The sequence below is a fragment of the Mustelus asterias genome, chromosome 17 (genome assembly GCF_964213995.1).
Source record: "Mustelus asterias chromosome 17, sMusAst1.hap1.1, whole genome shotgun sequence".
Lineage (NCBI taxonomy): Eukaryota > Metazoa > Chordata > Chondrichthyes > Carcharhiniformes > Triakidae > Mustelus > Mustelus asterias.
The window spans coordinates 7856940-7871702 of NC_135817.1; the positions used below are offsets into that span (position 1 = coordinate 7856940).

The window sequence follows — 14763 nt, forward strand, 5'->3', positions numbered from 1 at the left end:
GTAAGCCTTCTTGTGATACTAATAAATAAACTTGAACTTAAGCAATCGAGCTTCATTAAGATCATTATCATTTCCCCATCCTGCCTTGAAGTTTTCAGGAATTCTCTGTTCATACCGATTATCAATTCATTAGCTGGTGACAAAATGTGAAGTCCGAACTTCTTTTTAAAATGGTTCTTTGAAACCTCTCCATTGACTCTTTCAATCTCCTTGTTACTCATTAGATCAGACTGTACTGAAATGGAGAGATTGTACTTCTCACATTGTTTATTCCTAACATTGCATTGAAAAAAGATAGCATTGAATTTAACAATACTTATACTTAGGTAACACATTATCATATTTAAGAAATATTTCAAGATGCTTCACAATTAATTTTATTGAGATGAGGTGATTGTAGTTACTCAGGTAGTCCAATACAAACATCGACATAATATAAGATTAAAACCACCCGGTGTACATATTAGGAAGGATAAAGATGAATTTCTAAGACTGCATGTATGATTTAAATAGAATATATTGAGAACTTGTCTATCCTTCATTCCACTCATGTGAGCGGTTCTTTTAGATTGAAAATATTGTGCTTTGTAGCTTTCACTATATGAAGGAGCAAGTTGGTATTCACACAAGTAATGTTAGCATTACTTCAGCTGAGGGACTGTCTGCAAGAAATGTATTATCACAACTGTGTTTGCAAAAAAAAAAATCACATGAGAAGGTTAATTTACTCATTGAAAATCAATACCTTTTGGAAAGAACGCTACATACTTCAGTTTTTGTTTTAAAGGGGATTAATTTGCTGAAACAATGTTTGATAGTATAAAGCTCCTTTTTGGATAGTATATAATTCCTTGTTGGATAGTATAGAGCTCCTAGTTGGATAGTATAGAGCTCCTTGTTGGATAGTATAGAGCTCCTTGTTGGATAGTATAGAGCTCCTTGTTGGATAGTATAGAGCTCCTTGTTGGATAGTATAGAGCTCCTTGTTGATAGTATAGAGCTCCTTGTTGGATAGTATAGAGCTCCTTGTTGGATAGTATAGAATTCCTTGTTGGATAGTATAGAGCTCCTTGTTGGATAGTATAGAGCTCCTTGTTGGATAGTATAGAGCTCCTTGTTGGATAGTATAGAATTTCTTGTTGGATAGTATAGAGCTCCTTGTTGGATAGTATAGAGCTCCTTGTTGGATAGTATAGAATTTCTTGTTGGATAGTATAGAGCTCCTTGTCGGATAGTATAGAGCTCCTTGTCGGATAGTATAGAGCTCCTTGTCAGATGGTATAGAGCTCCTTGTCGGATAGTATAGAGCTCCTTGTCGGATAGTTTAGAGCTCCTTGTTGGATTGTATAGAGCTCCTTATTGGATAGTATCGAATTCCTTGTTGGACAGTATAGAGCTCCTTGTCGGATAGTATAGAGCTCCTTGTTGGATAGTATAGAGCTCCTTATTGGATAGTATAGAATTCTTTGTTGGATAGTATAGAATTCTTTGTTGGATAGTATAGAGCTCCTTGTTGGATAGTATAGAGCTCCTTGATGGATAGTATAGAGCTCCTTGTTGGATAGTATAGAGCTCCTTGTTGGATAGTATAGAGCTCCTTGTTAGAGTCCCTGCTCCTTGTTGGAGTCACTCCTGTGGATCTGAGCTCAAGTTGTCACCTCAGGGACTGGAGACTGACTGACTCTGCTGTCGCCGGGTGATGACGTTGCCGTGTCGCTCCCGCAGTGACGGAGCAGCGAGGTCCCGGCTGTCGGGCTCCGGACCCTGAGCGGCATCTGCAGCCCTTTCCAGGTGGGTACAACACGCACACTGAGCGGGGAGGCCGCCTGGCACAGGCCGCTAGCCCTCACCGGGAAGGAGAAGGGGGATAAGCGAGAGCGCCTGGGTCTCGGCTCGGCGCTCCTGGCCCGCCGCGGGCAGGGAGCTCTCTTGGCGGCCCGGGCCGGCCCGCTCTGCTCTGCCCTGCTCCCCACAATAGGGAATTGGGGGGAGGGCTCGGGGGGCGCAGCGTTTCAGCTTCAACTCTCTAACTGGCTTTGTAAAATGCTGCATGTTTTGACATGGTTAGTGCGTGTTAAAGTCTGGATCTGGGTGGGTGCTTCTTGTACAAAGTATTGTCCCCCCTCCCCCCACCACCACCACCACCACACACACACTCAAAAGGTCACATTTACAAGAATCGCATTATCCCTGTGGGTCACCCACCTTGCTGGGCAGCTCCACCTTGGAAAGCTGTATTGGAAGCATGTGTTAAGATGGGCTGAATGGCCTTCCACACCTGTAAAGTGCCTCAAGATTTAAGAAAAAAGAAAGACATGCATGTATCAAATAGATATCGAGGCTGCTGGTTTTCTCAAAGCGCTTTACTGGCAATTAAGTGTTTTTTGAAGTGGGGTCACTGTTGTAATGAAGGAAATGCAGCAGATAATTCTGTGCACAGCAAGATCCCACAAATGTGATCGTCGCCAGTTACTCTGTTTTCGTGATGTTGATTCAGGGATAAGCATTGGACAGGACAACAAGGACAACTCCCGTGCTCTTTTTTGAAATAGTGCCATGGGATCTTTGGCATCCACCTGATCAGGCAAATGAGCTGAACTTGTGAGGTGAGAATACCTGCCCTTGACATCAAGGTAGCACTTGAAAGACTGTGACATCAAAGAGCCCTAGAAAAACGAATCAGTGGGGATCGGGGGAACCTGCATATGGATGCAGACTGATTCAGGAGCTGAGAAGTCGCAAATGGTGCTGAACATTGTGCAATCATCAGCGGACATCCCCAGTTCTGACCTTGTGATGGAGAGAAGGTTATTGAAGCAGCTGAAGATGGTTTGGCTTAGGAAACTTAACGTGAGAAATTCCTGCAATGATGTCCTGAGACTGAGGTGATTGATCTCCAACAACCTCAACTATCTTCCTTTGTGCTAGGTATGAGAACAACCTGTGGAGAGTTCCCCCGATTCCCACTGATTCCAGTTTTTCTAGGGCTCCTTGATGTCACAGACTTTCAAATGCTTGATGTCAAGGGCAGGTACTCTCACCTCATGTCTTTTGTCCATGTTTGAACCAAAGCTGTAAACAGGTCAGGAGCTGAGTGACCCTGGTGGAACTCAAACTGAGTGTCAGTGAGCAGGACATTTCTGAATAAGTGCTGCTTGACAGCACTGTCAATGACTCCTTCCATCACTTTGATGATCAAGAGTAGACTGATGGAATGGAAAGTGACTGGGTTGGATTTGTCCTGCTTTTTGTGTACAGGACATACCTGGGCAATTTTCCACATTGGGTAAATGCCACTGTTGTAGCTGTACTGGAACAGCTTGGCTAGAGGCGTGGCCGGTTCTGGAGCACAACTCTTCAGGACTATTGTCAGGATATTGTTAGGGCCGATAGCCTTTGCAGCATCCAGTGCCTTCAACTGTTTCTTGATATTACGTGGAATGAATTGAATTGGCTGAAGACTGGCGACTGATACTGGGGCCTCAAGAGGAGGCTGAAATGGAGCATCTACTCAGCACTTCTGGCTGAAGATAGTTGCAAATGCTTCAGCTTTATCTTTTGCACTGTTATGATGGGTCCCCCAACATTGAGGATGGGAAATTTGTGGAGTTTACGGACTTGGAGGGGCTGTGGCATAGTGGTATTGTCACTGGACTGGTAATCCAGAGACCCAGCATAATGCTCTGGCGACTTGGGTTCAAATCCCACTATGGCAGATGGCAAAATTTGAATTAAATAAAAATCTGAAATTAAAAGTCTAATGATGACCATGAACCATTGTCAATTGTTGTAAAAAAGCACAAGTCAGGAGTTTGATGGAAAACACTCTACTTGCCTGGATGAGTGCAACTCCAACAACCCTCATATCCTTGGAAACCATCCAGGACAAAGCAGCCCACCACCTTCAACATCCACTCGCTCCATCACTGATGTACAGTGGCAGTAATGTGTATGATCTACAAGGTGCACTTCAGTAACTCACCAAGGCTCCTTCAACAGCGCCTCCCAATTGAGCAATCTCTACTAACAAGAAGGACAAGGGGAGCAGATGCATGGGAACACCACCCTCAAGTTTCCCTCCAAGCCACACATCATCTTGATTTGGAACTATATTGCTGTTCCTTCACTGTTGTTGGGCCAGAATCCTGGAGCTTCCTTCCCAACAGCGCTATGGGTGTACTTACACCACATAGGCTGTAGTGGTTCAAGAAGGTGGCTCACCACCATCTCTCAAGGGCATTTAGTAATGGGCAACAAATGCTGGCCTCACATCTCATGAAATAATTTTTTAAAAACTGAGCCGTGGCGGTCATGTTGGATAGAAATTTGTTGTAAAATGATGAGCAGCATATCTGCCACCTACTGTATACCCCAGCCCAGTTTTCAATTCCTTTGAAGTCATGATGTGGAGGGGCAGCCAACGCGATAGCATCAGTTTTGTGTCACCAGCAATAAGGAACTTCTACCCCCTTGTGTTTCTGTGTGCCTTGGAATCACTCAATTCGAAACACTAGGGGCCATGACTTTGAACTCCCCCCAAAAGCTGATCTGGTAACATCTGAACTGAGGAAGCTTACCAGTTGGGGAAACAGAAAAATTTCCTCCAAATCTGGTGTCAAGCTTAATGTAACTTTGGCAGTTTTAAAGAAGAAAATTGTTGCGTTTCTTTTTAGTCACAAAACCTTGCACAGAACGAGGTTACCATCCAGTGTGCTGGTAAACTGAGAATGTTACATTTACTATATTCCTCTGATCTTTTGAATATAGCTCAACCTCTCAGTAAAAATTAACAGGGTATTTTCAAAATAGTAGGAAAATGTTGGCCTGAGAGTTTGTTGCCATATGGCCATTTGAAGAGTGTTCTTTCCCTCGATCATGATGGCTTGTTCCAGTTTTGAACTTAAGCTCTTTGAAATGATAAAGTACATTAAAAAAGCTGGTCCCCAGTAGCTTTGCTGCTAATGGCAATCACTTTGCTCCACAGGCCAGGTTCCTGCTAAATTCTACCAACTGTGGAACAGTTGGGTTTGACAGCCTGGGTTAAGGAAGAGAGAACTAGCTGGGTTAGTGGCTGTGTGGCACCTTCTACTTAAGGTACACTGGTGCACATGCATTATGAGGGCAGGATTCATTACCACAATTATGCTACGTTGTTAAATACCCTGCTGACACGGAATCAAACCAAAATATTGTGGATACTGGAAATCTGAAAGAGAAACAGTCAGTGCTGGAAAAAACATAGCAGATCTGGCAGCATCTGTGGAAAGAGAAAAACTGAGTTAATGTTTCAAGTTGAATGTAACTTCTGTGGAACAAAAGAGAGATGGAGATGTTATCAGTTTTATGCTGTTAAGAGAGTTTACCCAGTCCCCAACCCTCTCCATGCCCTGCAAACTGCATACTTTATCTTTATAGTTTGCAATGTCCCCTAACTGGATGTCTGGTACTTTGGTAAGATCAGTACGCTTCAATTTAATTCTTCTTTTCTCTGTGTCTGATTATTTCTAAAAAAAAGAAACAAAAGCAATGATAACATAGTTCCTTGGTACGTACCACTAATCACATCTGCAAGGTCGGCACAGTGGTTAGCACTGCCGCCTCACAGCACCAGGGACCTGGATTTGATTCCCTGCGGAGTCTGCACGTTCTCACACACACACACACACACAAACAAACGGCCCGGGGTGTCTGCTTGGATTTTGTCCGGGTGCTCCGGTTTCCTTCCACATTTCGAAAGATGTGCTGGTTTGGTTCATCGGCCATGCTAAATTCTCCTTTGGTGTACCTGAACAGGTGCCGGAGTGTGACGACTTGGGGATTTTCACCTTAACTTCATTGCAGTGTTAATGTAAGCTGACTTGTGACACTAATAAATAAACATAAAAACATACATTTACTCCATTTTCCCTTCCCACCCATCTGTATATTCCGTTTAACCATACATGCCTTAGTCTACATGTAGCATTTTGTTCGACGCTTTATGACAATCTACAACATAATTTCCATTCCCTTTGCAATATTGCGACATTCCTGAGAAATTAAATTAAGTACAGGCTGCCCATTATATTTTTGTGCTGATTGTCCTGAATTAACTCATTACTTTTTAATACTACAGACAGGAGAGAGGTAGGCAAACTGTACCTAATTCCCTCTACCACCCGTCCATACGCAGAAGGGGTTTTGAATTATTTTAAAGTATTTTCCCGATCCCTCAGCTTGTGTGACCCAATCACCCGCAGCAAACCCGCGTTATGATTAATTCAGAAGGTTAGTTTTATTTCACATTTGAAAACTCTGGGGGAAGGAGTGTCTGCAACTTCCCACTCTGCTACACACGCACACACATTGGCACAGATAGAAAAAAATAAATTTTACAATATATAAACGACAGAATTGAATATGATTGAGGTGAATCATGTGATTTCCAGAATCTGAAAAGTCAAAAGTCCAGAGGGTGTTTCCTTTGTGGCGAGTTCGGAGATAGCAATAGGAAAATTCTGGAAATGAATGATGCTGCAGCACAATGGGCTTTCTGTGCTTAGATCGGGAGGCAGGTGTTGATCAGAGACTTTTAAAATCAAGCAGGCTTCATGGAGTTGAGAGGTCGTAACCGACCGCGTACTCATCCAGGATGCTGGATTTCTGTCCAGTTGATGGTAAAACTGCAGTCCGATGTTTTCTCATTTCTCAAAGTCATGAAATGATTTCAAAATGATCATTTAAGTCATATGACCGTCTTTCTCCACAATGTCTTCAACAGAGATGTTTATCCAGTGGACCTGGCTTTGACTTCAGGCCTGATAATATCTGAGTCATTAATTGCCAAGGGAGTTGTCATCCATATTGAGGGACTAGTGTTGGGAAGCCACTGCAAAGGACAGGTCCCTGCAAACAGATATATGTAGCTTTTAGCAAGTGTAAGTGAGCTGCATTGTGAAGTGCTGTCCAATCATAGAATCATATTTAACATTAAAACATTATGTTTTGAGTTTTGCAAGCATTGGTTGGATGTGGTCAGTACTCTTCCTATTTTGAACAGCTGAAGGGACATGCTGTTTGTTGCGGTCCGTCAGTCATTGGGGCATACGGCCTACATCCTGGCACTGCACCAGCACTGAAATTCATATATCTCATTACTCAGGAGATAAATGAGGATTGTTACAGATGAATTCTGTTTCTTGCTTTTATAGTTTTTCTGGTTGTTAATGAGGCTTTGATCTTTGCTGACATAAATAGCCAATCTTACTGCAGTCTTTTCGACTCTGAGATGAATCCTGAACTGAATACCATGTCTATGCTCTGACATTAATATTCAAAACAGAACCTGGAATGGATTGAGAGACCCGCAGGGCCCAGTACATGTTCCCAGAGTGGCACAGTGGTTATCACTGCTGCCTCACAGTGCCAGGGACCCATGTTTGATTTTGACCTTGGGTGACTGTGTGGAGTTTGCATGTTCTCCCTGTGTCTGTATGGGTTTCCTCCAGGTGCTCTGTTTTCCTCCCACAGTCCAAATATGAGCAGGTTAGATGGATTGGCCATGCTAAATTACCCCTTAATGTCCAAAGATGTGTAGGTTAGATGGATTAGCCATGGTAAATGTGTGGGATTACGGGGATAGGGTGAGGGCTGGGCTTGGGTAAGATACTTCTTCTGAGAGTTGGTGCAGACTTGATGGATTAGTTGAATTCCTTCTGCACTGTAGGGATTCTATGGATCTGTGGTTCATATGTATTAATAAGGAGCATGACTTGCTTAAAGTTTTGATTATATAGTTTGAACAGCCTTGCTGTTGTACATTCGATTTACTGTCTGTGTTAGGGAACTTGCTGTTTAGTTTGGTAAATGAGGTGCATTCTAAGATTTTGCTGGTATGTAAAGAATTGATTGATGTAAATCTGTACTCCCATTTAGATGATCACAATCTGTCCTATTGACAATTCTGAACAAACCACATTTATACTTGTGTTGGGTAAGAGGGCTGGAATATAGACACCATTTCTGGGATCTCCTTGATGGGATTTACTGAAATATGGACAAGTTAACCTGAGTGGAGTTGCCAGCTGAAACCATCAAAATGATCAATAAAGGCTTTGACTGAGGCACATACTTGGATATCAAATAACAAACTTAGTATGAGAAATAGTAGATGTTCTTAAACCTTAAATTAGTGATGATGACTGGGTAGAACATCAACATTAATGAAGGTTAGAGGGACCATTAGCTGCTCAAATTCAATTTAGTCAGGTATGGTCTGAATTTAGAGTGTTTTGTGTGTGTAAGTGATGCTGTTCAGTGGAAGTAAAATACTACACTGAGACTTCATGTGAGGTTCCAAATTCTTAAATACTACATCCATCCATCTCTAATCCCCAAGTTTGAATAATAGCTTAATTTGCGGTGTGTTGATGTAGAGATTGAATGAATAAGTGCGTATTGGTTCAAGGTAATCATGGAAACGGTGGCACGGTGAAAAGAAAGGATGGTATTTTCCAATTGCTGGGTGAAAGTTTCACCTTAAATGTGATGAATACAGTTACGTCTGCATGACTGCCAATACCTGTGACCTCTTCCAGTTGTGAATGTAACAGTTATTTAATTTGTGGGCCATGTTGCGAAAACCTGTTCAGTGAGAGTGTATGCATGGATTCCATCTACTCCAAGTTCCCCCCTATGGTTGGAAGGAATGCAAATTATCCCCACACCATCTTGTGCACTTTCTAATATCCATTCAGAATGGTATAAATAGGATGAATGAAATGTTAGTTTATGTAAGAAATTTCCAGTATTTTGTTGGGTCTGTACTGGATGCCCACCCATTATTCTGTTAAATGCCGTCAGTTCTCTTCCCTCCTGGTCCTTTTCTCCTGTCAGGTTTCCCCCTTCATTTATATTTTAATTATGGATGATGACATCCTTCCCTTCAGGACATTAGTGAACAGATGGGTTTTTGCAACAATCAGTGATCGTTTCATAGTCACTATTACTGAGACTAGCTCTCAATTCCAGATTTAATTGAATTTAAATTCCACAGGTTGCTGTGGTGAGATTTGAACTATGCTTACCCCAGTCCAACGCCGGCATCTCCACATTGTGAGATTTGAACCCGTGTCCCCAGTGCATCAGCCTAGCTCTCTGGATTAGTAGTCCTGTGACATTGCCACTATGCCACCATTGCCCCAAAAGACACCGCAAACCTATTCCTTACTCTACCAAGATGTTTCAATGAGGAATGTAGAAGAAGATAGCAGAAACCATACCAGGCGTAACTAAGACTGAGATGCCAACTTGGTGAATCTACAACAAAGAATTACATGTATGCTAAACACCGAAAGCAGCATGTTGTGGACAGGGCTAAGCAATCCCACAACCAATGGATCAGATGAAAGCTGTGTAGACCTGCCGCATCCAATCATAAATTATGGTGGATGATTAAAGTACTAAAGGGCAGAGGAGGTTCATAAACATCTCCATCCTCATTAATGGCAGAGCAAATATTGAGTGCAGAAGACAAAGCACTCATCTTAAGTTAGAAACGCCAATGATCCATCTTGGCCTCCTCTTGAGATCCCCACCGTCACCAACGCCAGACTTAAGCCAATTCAATTCGCTCCATATATCATCAAGAAACAGCTGAATGCAAAGGCTATGATGATGTCTAACAATATTTGACTGTAGTGCTCCAGAATTAACATGCCTGTAGCCAAACCGTTCCAGTCCAGTTAGTAAACCGAATCTTCCTGACAATGTGGAAAATTGCATGACCTGTCCACAAAAAGCAGAACAAATCCAATTTGGCCAATTACCACCATCGGTCTACTCCTAATCATCAGCATAGTGATGGAAGAAGTAATTGGCAGTAGTTTGGGTTCCATCAGGTTAACCAGACCTCATTACAGCCTTGGTCCAAACATGAATAAAAGAGTTGAATTCCAGAGGTGAGATGAGAGTGACTGCCCTTGGCATCAAGACATTTGACCAAGTGTAGCATCAAGGAGCCGACCAAGGTAAAAGCTCCTCAGTACCGGGAGTTATGCCTAGCAGCATGGAAGATATGGTTATTTATGTTGGATGCTGTAACAGTTTTTCAGAGACCTATGTATTATGCTGGCTTTCATGTGGGAGATTTCTCTTTATTGCAGCTCAGCAACTACAAAGAATTCATGGACACATTAGTTCTGGTTGAAGACGTACTTTATTTGCCCAAGCCTGGTCCACACGTGTAGGAGAATGATTTGGGGCAGGCCAGATTATTCTAAATTGCATTGTTATCAGTATCACAATTATACATTTTCAAAAATCAATTGCCCGCCTACTTTGCTCGTTCTAGCTGGAGTGAGCCAATCATTTTAGTATGAATCATTTAGCTTGGCCAATGACATTCTCCTCTCTGGCAGCATGAGAATTCATTGGTCTGTAGAACCTGAAAGTTCTTGCCCACTGTCTCCTAGCAGTCTCAATTACGTAAGTCATAGAGTTCAAGAGTTCCTTTCCCACTGTCTCCTTGCAATCCCTTATCAGAAAAAAAAATTATTCTGGTCATTCTACTGTCCGGGAAGCTTGTACTTTCTAAAGCCCACATTGATAAGAGTTCTCAGTAGCTGTATTGTTTTCAAGGAATGTGGTGCTTCTCGCTCAGCTATATCCCATCATGCTTTGAGCAGTGTGGAATTGGCCAAGTTGTATGTTTAATACAGAGTATAATATGTTTTTTCAAAAACATGTGTTTAAATTCTCTAACAGTGGTTATATGTGTTTCTACACAAACAGTATTTTTGTAACTTCAGGTACTTTGTAAGTTTTCTATACTATATTCACTCTAACTTAATCTATTCTGATATATTAGTCCTTTTAGCCCCAGGTTATCCTAAATCCCTCTAACAGAGGCCAATCATCTCAGTCTCTGGACATCAGTGCAGGGGTTCCTCACCATTAACAGAAACTTGACCATGTACATAAATATTGTGGCTACAAGAGTAAGTCAGAGGCCTGGGTATTTTGCGCAAGTGACTCACCACCTGATTTCCCTAAAACATTTTGACCATTGACAAGGTATGAGTGAGGAGTTTGATGCATTGCTTTTCATCTGTCTGGATGAGTGTCAGCTCCAACAACACTCAAGAAGCTCAACAATATTCAGGAAAAAGCAACCACTTGATTGGCACCCCATGCACCAACTTAATCATTCACTCCCACCACAAATGCAGCACGGTGTCAGGCTGTGTGTATTATCTACCAGATACATTGAGCAACTTACTAAGGCTTCTTTAACAGCGCCTTCCAAACCCATGAGCTCTACCACCTGCAGGGACGAGAACAGTCAGAAGATGGGAACACCACTACCTTCAAGCTCTCTCCAGTCACAGCTCATCCTGACTTGGAATTATACCACCGTTCCTTCATTGCTGGGTTAAATTCCTGAAACTCCCTCCCTAAGAGCACTGTGATTGCACCTACACCACAGCGGTTTAAGAGGGCAGTTCACCACCATCTTCTGAAGTGCCATTGGGAATGGGTAATAAATGTAGGCCTTGCTGGTGAAACCCATATTCTGTGAATGAAATTTTTTAAAAAACTTCACAAATCGGTGGCACAGTGGTTAGCACTGCTGTCTCACAGCGCCAGGGACGGGGTTCCGATTCCCGGCTTGGGTCACTGTCTGTGCGGAGTTTGCACATTCTCCCCGTGTCTGCGTGGGTTTCCTCCGGTTTCCTCCCACAGTCTGAAAGACGTGCTGGTTAGGGTGCAGTGACCCGAACAGGCGCCGGAGTGTGGCGACTGGGAGAATGTCACAGTAACTTCATTGCAGTGTGAATGTGAGGCTTACTTGTGACTAATAAATAAAGTTTAAAATCTTATTTAATGTACTTTTCCCGCAAAATGTTGATTGTTCAGCCTCACCAGTATTTGCAAAACATTTGTTATCCTTGTTCATCTCACTACGTTATTCTACTGTAAATCTTTATTTGTGTAAATTGTACCATGGCTGTAATGATCACTGTGCTGCTGTTTGGTGTATGTATGTCACTGGTGTCACGAAACATTCTTTTTACATATAATGTGACCTCAAGAGATGCGTATGATCCTATCAGGTGACATGATGGGACAAAGTATTTTACTGCTGTGGAGAAAGTTATTACAAACTATGATCAGGAACAGCATTTGAGTACTTTGGGAAGTATGAGCTGGACATAAAGAGCAGCGTGGATTTGTAAAGGGTAGATCATGCCTGACTCATAAAGTTGAATCTTTTGAGAAGGTCAGTAACACGGTGGATAGAACAGTGTCTATGGGTGCTAAGCCTGTCAACTTCTAGAAATAATTTGATAACATTCCACATGAGATTATTGACAGAGGGGAAGGTGTACAGAATTGAAGGGAACCTTGTACTTGTGGCTTAATGATTTTTGGGAGGTAGAAAGAAGTCAGTGAGTTTGTTCTCTGACTGGCAGATGTGACAATGGTATTCCCTATAGAATTCTAGTAAGCTCTTTACCATATATGTAAATTGTATAAAGGGAGAGTTAGATATTCAAATTTGAAGTTGGGAGATATAGTGAATTGTGTTGATAGAAGAGTGAATTTACAAAGTGGCCCAGACAACGTGAATGGCAGATGGGACTTCAGTGTGAGGTCATAGACTTAAGATCTGAGGGACAAATTTGAGTATTTTCTTAGAAGAGGAACTGAGAGGAGCGTTGGAATTTGGGTGCCTGTGTACGCAAATCACTAGCTCACAGGTACAAAAAATAATCAGGCTATTGGGATGCTGCCTTCTATCACAAGGGGACTAGAAATGCAAAAGTGCAGAAGTGATGTTTTGGTTGTACAGAGTCATGGTCTGGCCACAACTGGAGAACTGCTTCCAGTGTTGGGCACCATACCTCAGGAAAGATGTATTGCCCTTGGTGGGGTTATAGCACATACTCACCAGAATAATACTGGGGATTAAAGTGTTAAATTGAGAGACCAGGCAGCCTAAACATGGTTTGTATTGTAGTACGTTTCGAAGGTTGGGGGTGATCTAATTAAGCTTTGATAGGGGAGATACAGACATGCTATATCCTCCAGTGGGAAAATCCAACCCAAGGGATCAGGATCTTAAAATTACAGCTCAGCCAGTTAACTGTGAAAGCATCCTTTCATACAAAGGGTGTAAGGAGAATCTGGAACATTCCCCAAAAGTCTATGGATGTTGGGTCAGTTGAGATTTTCAAGACTAATATTGGTGGAACTTGTAGGTAAGGGTATTAAAGGGTATTGAGAAAAGGCAGAGGCATCGGGGATATAACACCAACGACATGAAATGGGCTTGGAGTGAGATGGCAGCTGATTCTTTACCTCGCCTGGTCATCTTTCCACTGAAGTTCTGAGAGATAGTTCAAACTCTTTATAGGCCACTCCCTGGTTTCTCTTGCTTTTAGTTGATTTGAAATATAAAAACCTTGATGATATTTTCGAAGTCAATGGAAAATAAAAACTGGAAAATCAGCTGCTCGTTCGCTCCAGGCTGGCTTTTCACTTCTGGATTCGATCAATATCGTCTCCATAGAGTTGAGGTACAAATCATCCATGGATTAATAGAAGTTTAAGTTCAAGGGACTGAATGGCCTACTCCTGTTTCTTTTTGACTTTCCTATATACACAGAATTATATTCTCATCTATAAGACCATTATCTGGTTCCGCCCCCTCTTGGGTTAATTCTACATTGCCCAGCTATATTGACAGGTAGCATCTACACAGTCGAGACAGGCAATAGCGGAAAGGTTGACAGCTAGAAAGGTAAGATCATAAAACAGAAGGTGGGCTTCCTCAGCTGGAGAAGTGGAGATGAGGCATCTACAGTTTGTAAAGAAATGCAGCCCAGAGAGTTGTTTTGTTTTGGGAGTTGGAGCGTTCAATGAACCCTGGAAACCTATGTTGTAATAGGGATAGGTGAAACTTAAGTACGTTCAAGGGTTTCAATTGATTTGTGTGTTTCTGGGAGTGAGTATTCTGCAGCAGGGAAAAGACCATACGCAAAGCTACTGCTGTTAGTAGGCTCCAGGCAGCCAAAGTGTGGCTGTTAGCTGGTTTGTGTAGTTGAAGTTCAGAAGACTGAGGAGCTGTTTGATAGCTCCCCGCAGTTAGGGCACAGCAAACGTCCTAAGGTGCTGAGAAGGTGTCAAAAAGTCAGTGTGCTGGTTCTGGTTCAGGAGAAGCCCTGGGGGCCAATTTACGCTTGGTGTAGCTTGGGAAATTAGAGCTTGGTGAGACCCAGGGGCAGTGCCAGCTCAGGGAAGCTAACCAGCTATTTTAAAGCTGAAATTGCACCTGTACCTAGAGGCTGGGGTGCACTTAGATAGCCATGGGAACCAAATCTTTAAGACAAGATTGAAACCCTAGGAGGTGTGCAGTTTATGAGGCAGTCTGACTTGGAGTGTCTTTGAGGGCATTCAGAGGCAGGAGTTTCAAAGAGGTTGGTTGACTCAGTGTTTACTGATGTCTGGGTGGGGGTGCTAAGAAATCCAAGGGACTTGTCTTGGTCCCATCTATTATTGTACACTGTAGGGTGTTCAACCAGTTTGCCTGTTAATTCACATGTACATCATATTCACCCTGAATATTTGAATCAATATTGTAGTTGTTTTTATCTTTTTGATCTTGTATAGTAGCTTATTTTTGTTTGTTCAAAACACATGGAACTTTATGGCTTTATTCACTTCAAGTGTCTTGAATCTCAAGCTTTGTCTACCTTAAACCAAAATGTTATTGGTTCCTAA

At 42.3% G+C, this 14763-nt stretch overlaps 1 protein-coding gene across 15 annotated transcripts in view; it reads left to right on the forward strand.

Annotated features, from left to right (window-relative positions):
- Positions 1–1707: 1707 nt before the first annotated feature.
- zc3h13 (zinc finger CCCH-type containing 13) overlaps positions 1708–14763 on the forward strand; it is an 82431-nt gene continuing 69375 nt past the window's right edge. For 10 of the 15 annotated variants that reach the window (XM_078232235.1, XM_078232245.1, XM_078232237.1 and 7 more), the window contains exon 1: positions 1708–1791. The gene's annotated coding sequence lies outside the window, so the exon portion shown is untranslated. The remainder of the gene's footprint in view (positions 1792–14763) is intronic. The other 5 variants (XM_078232238.1, XM_078232250.1, XM_078232242.1 and 2 more) reach the window with 3 other exon arrangements.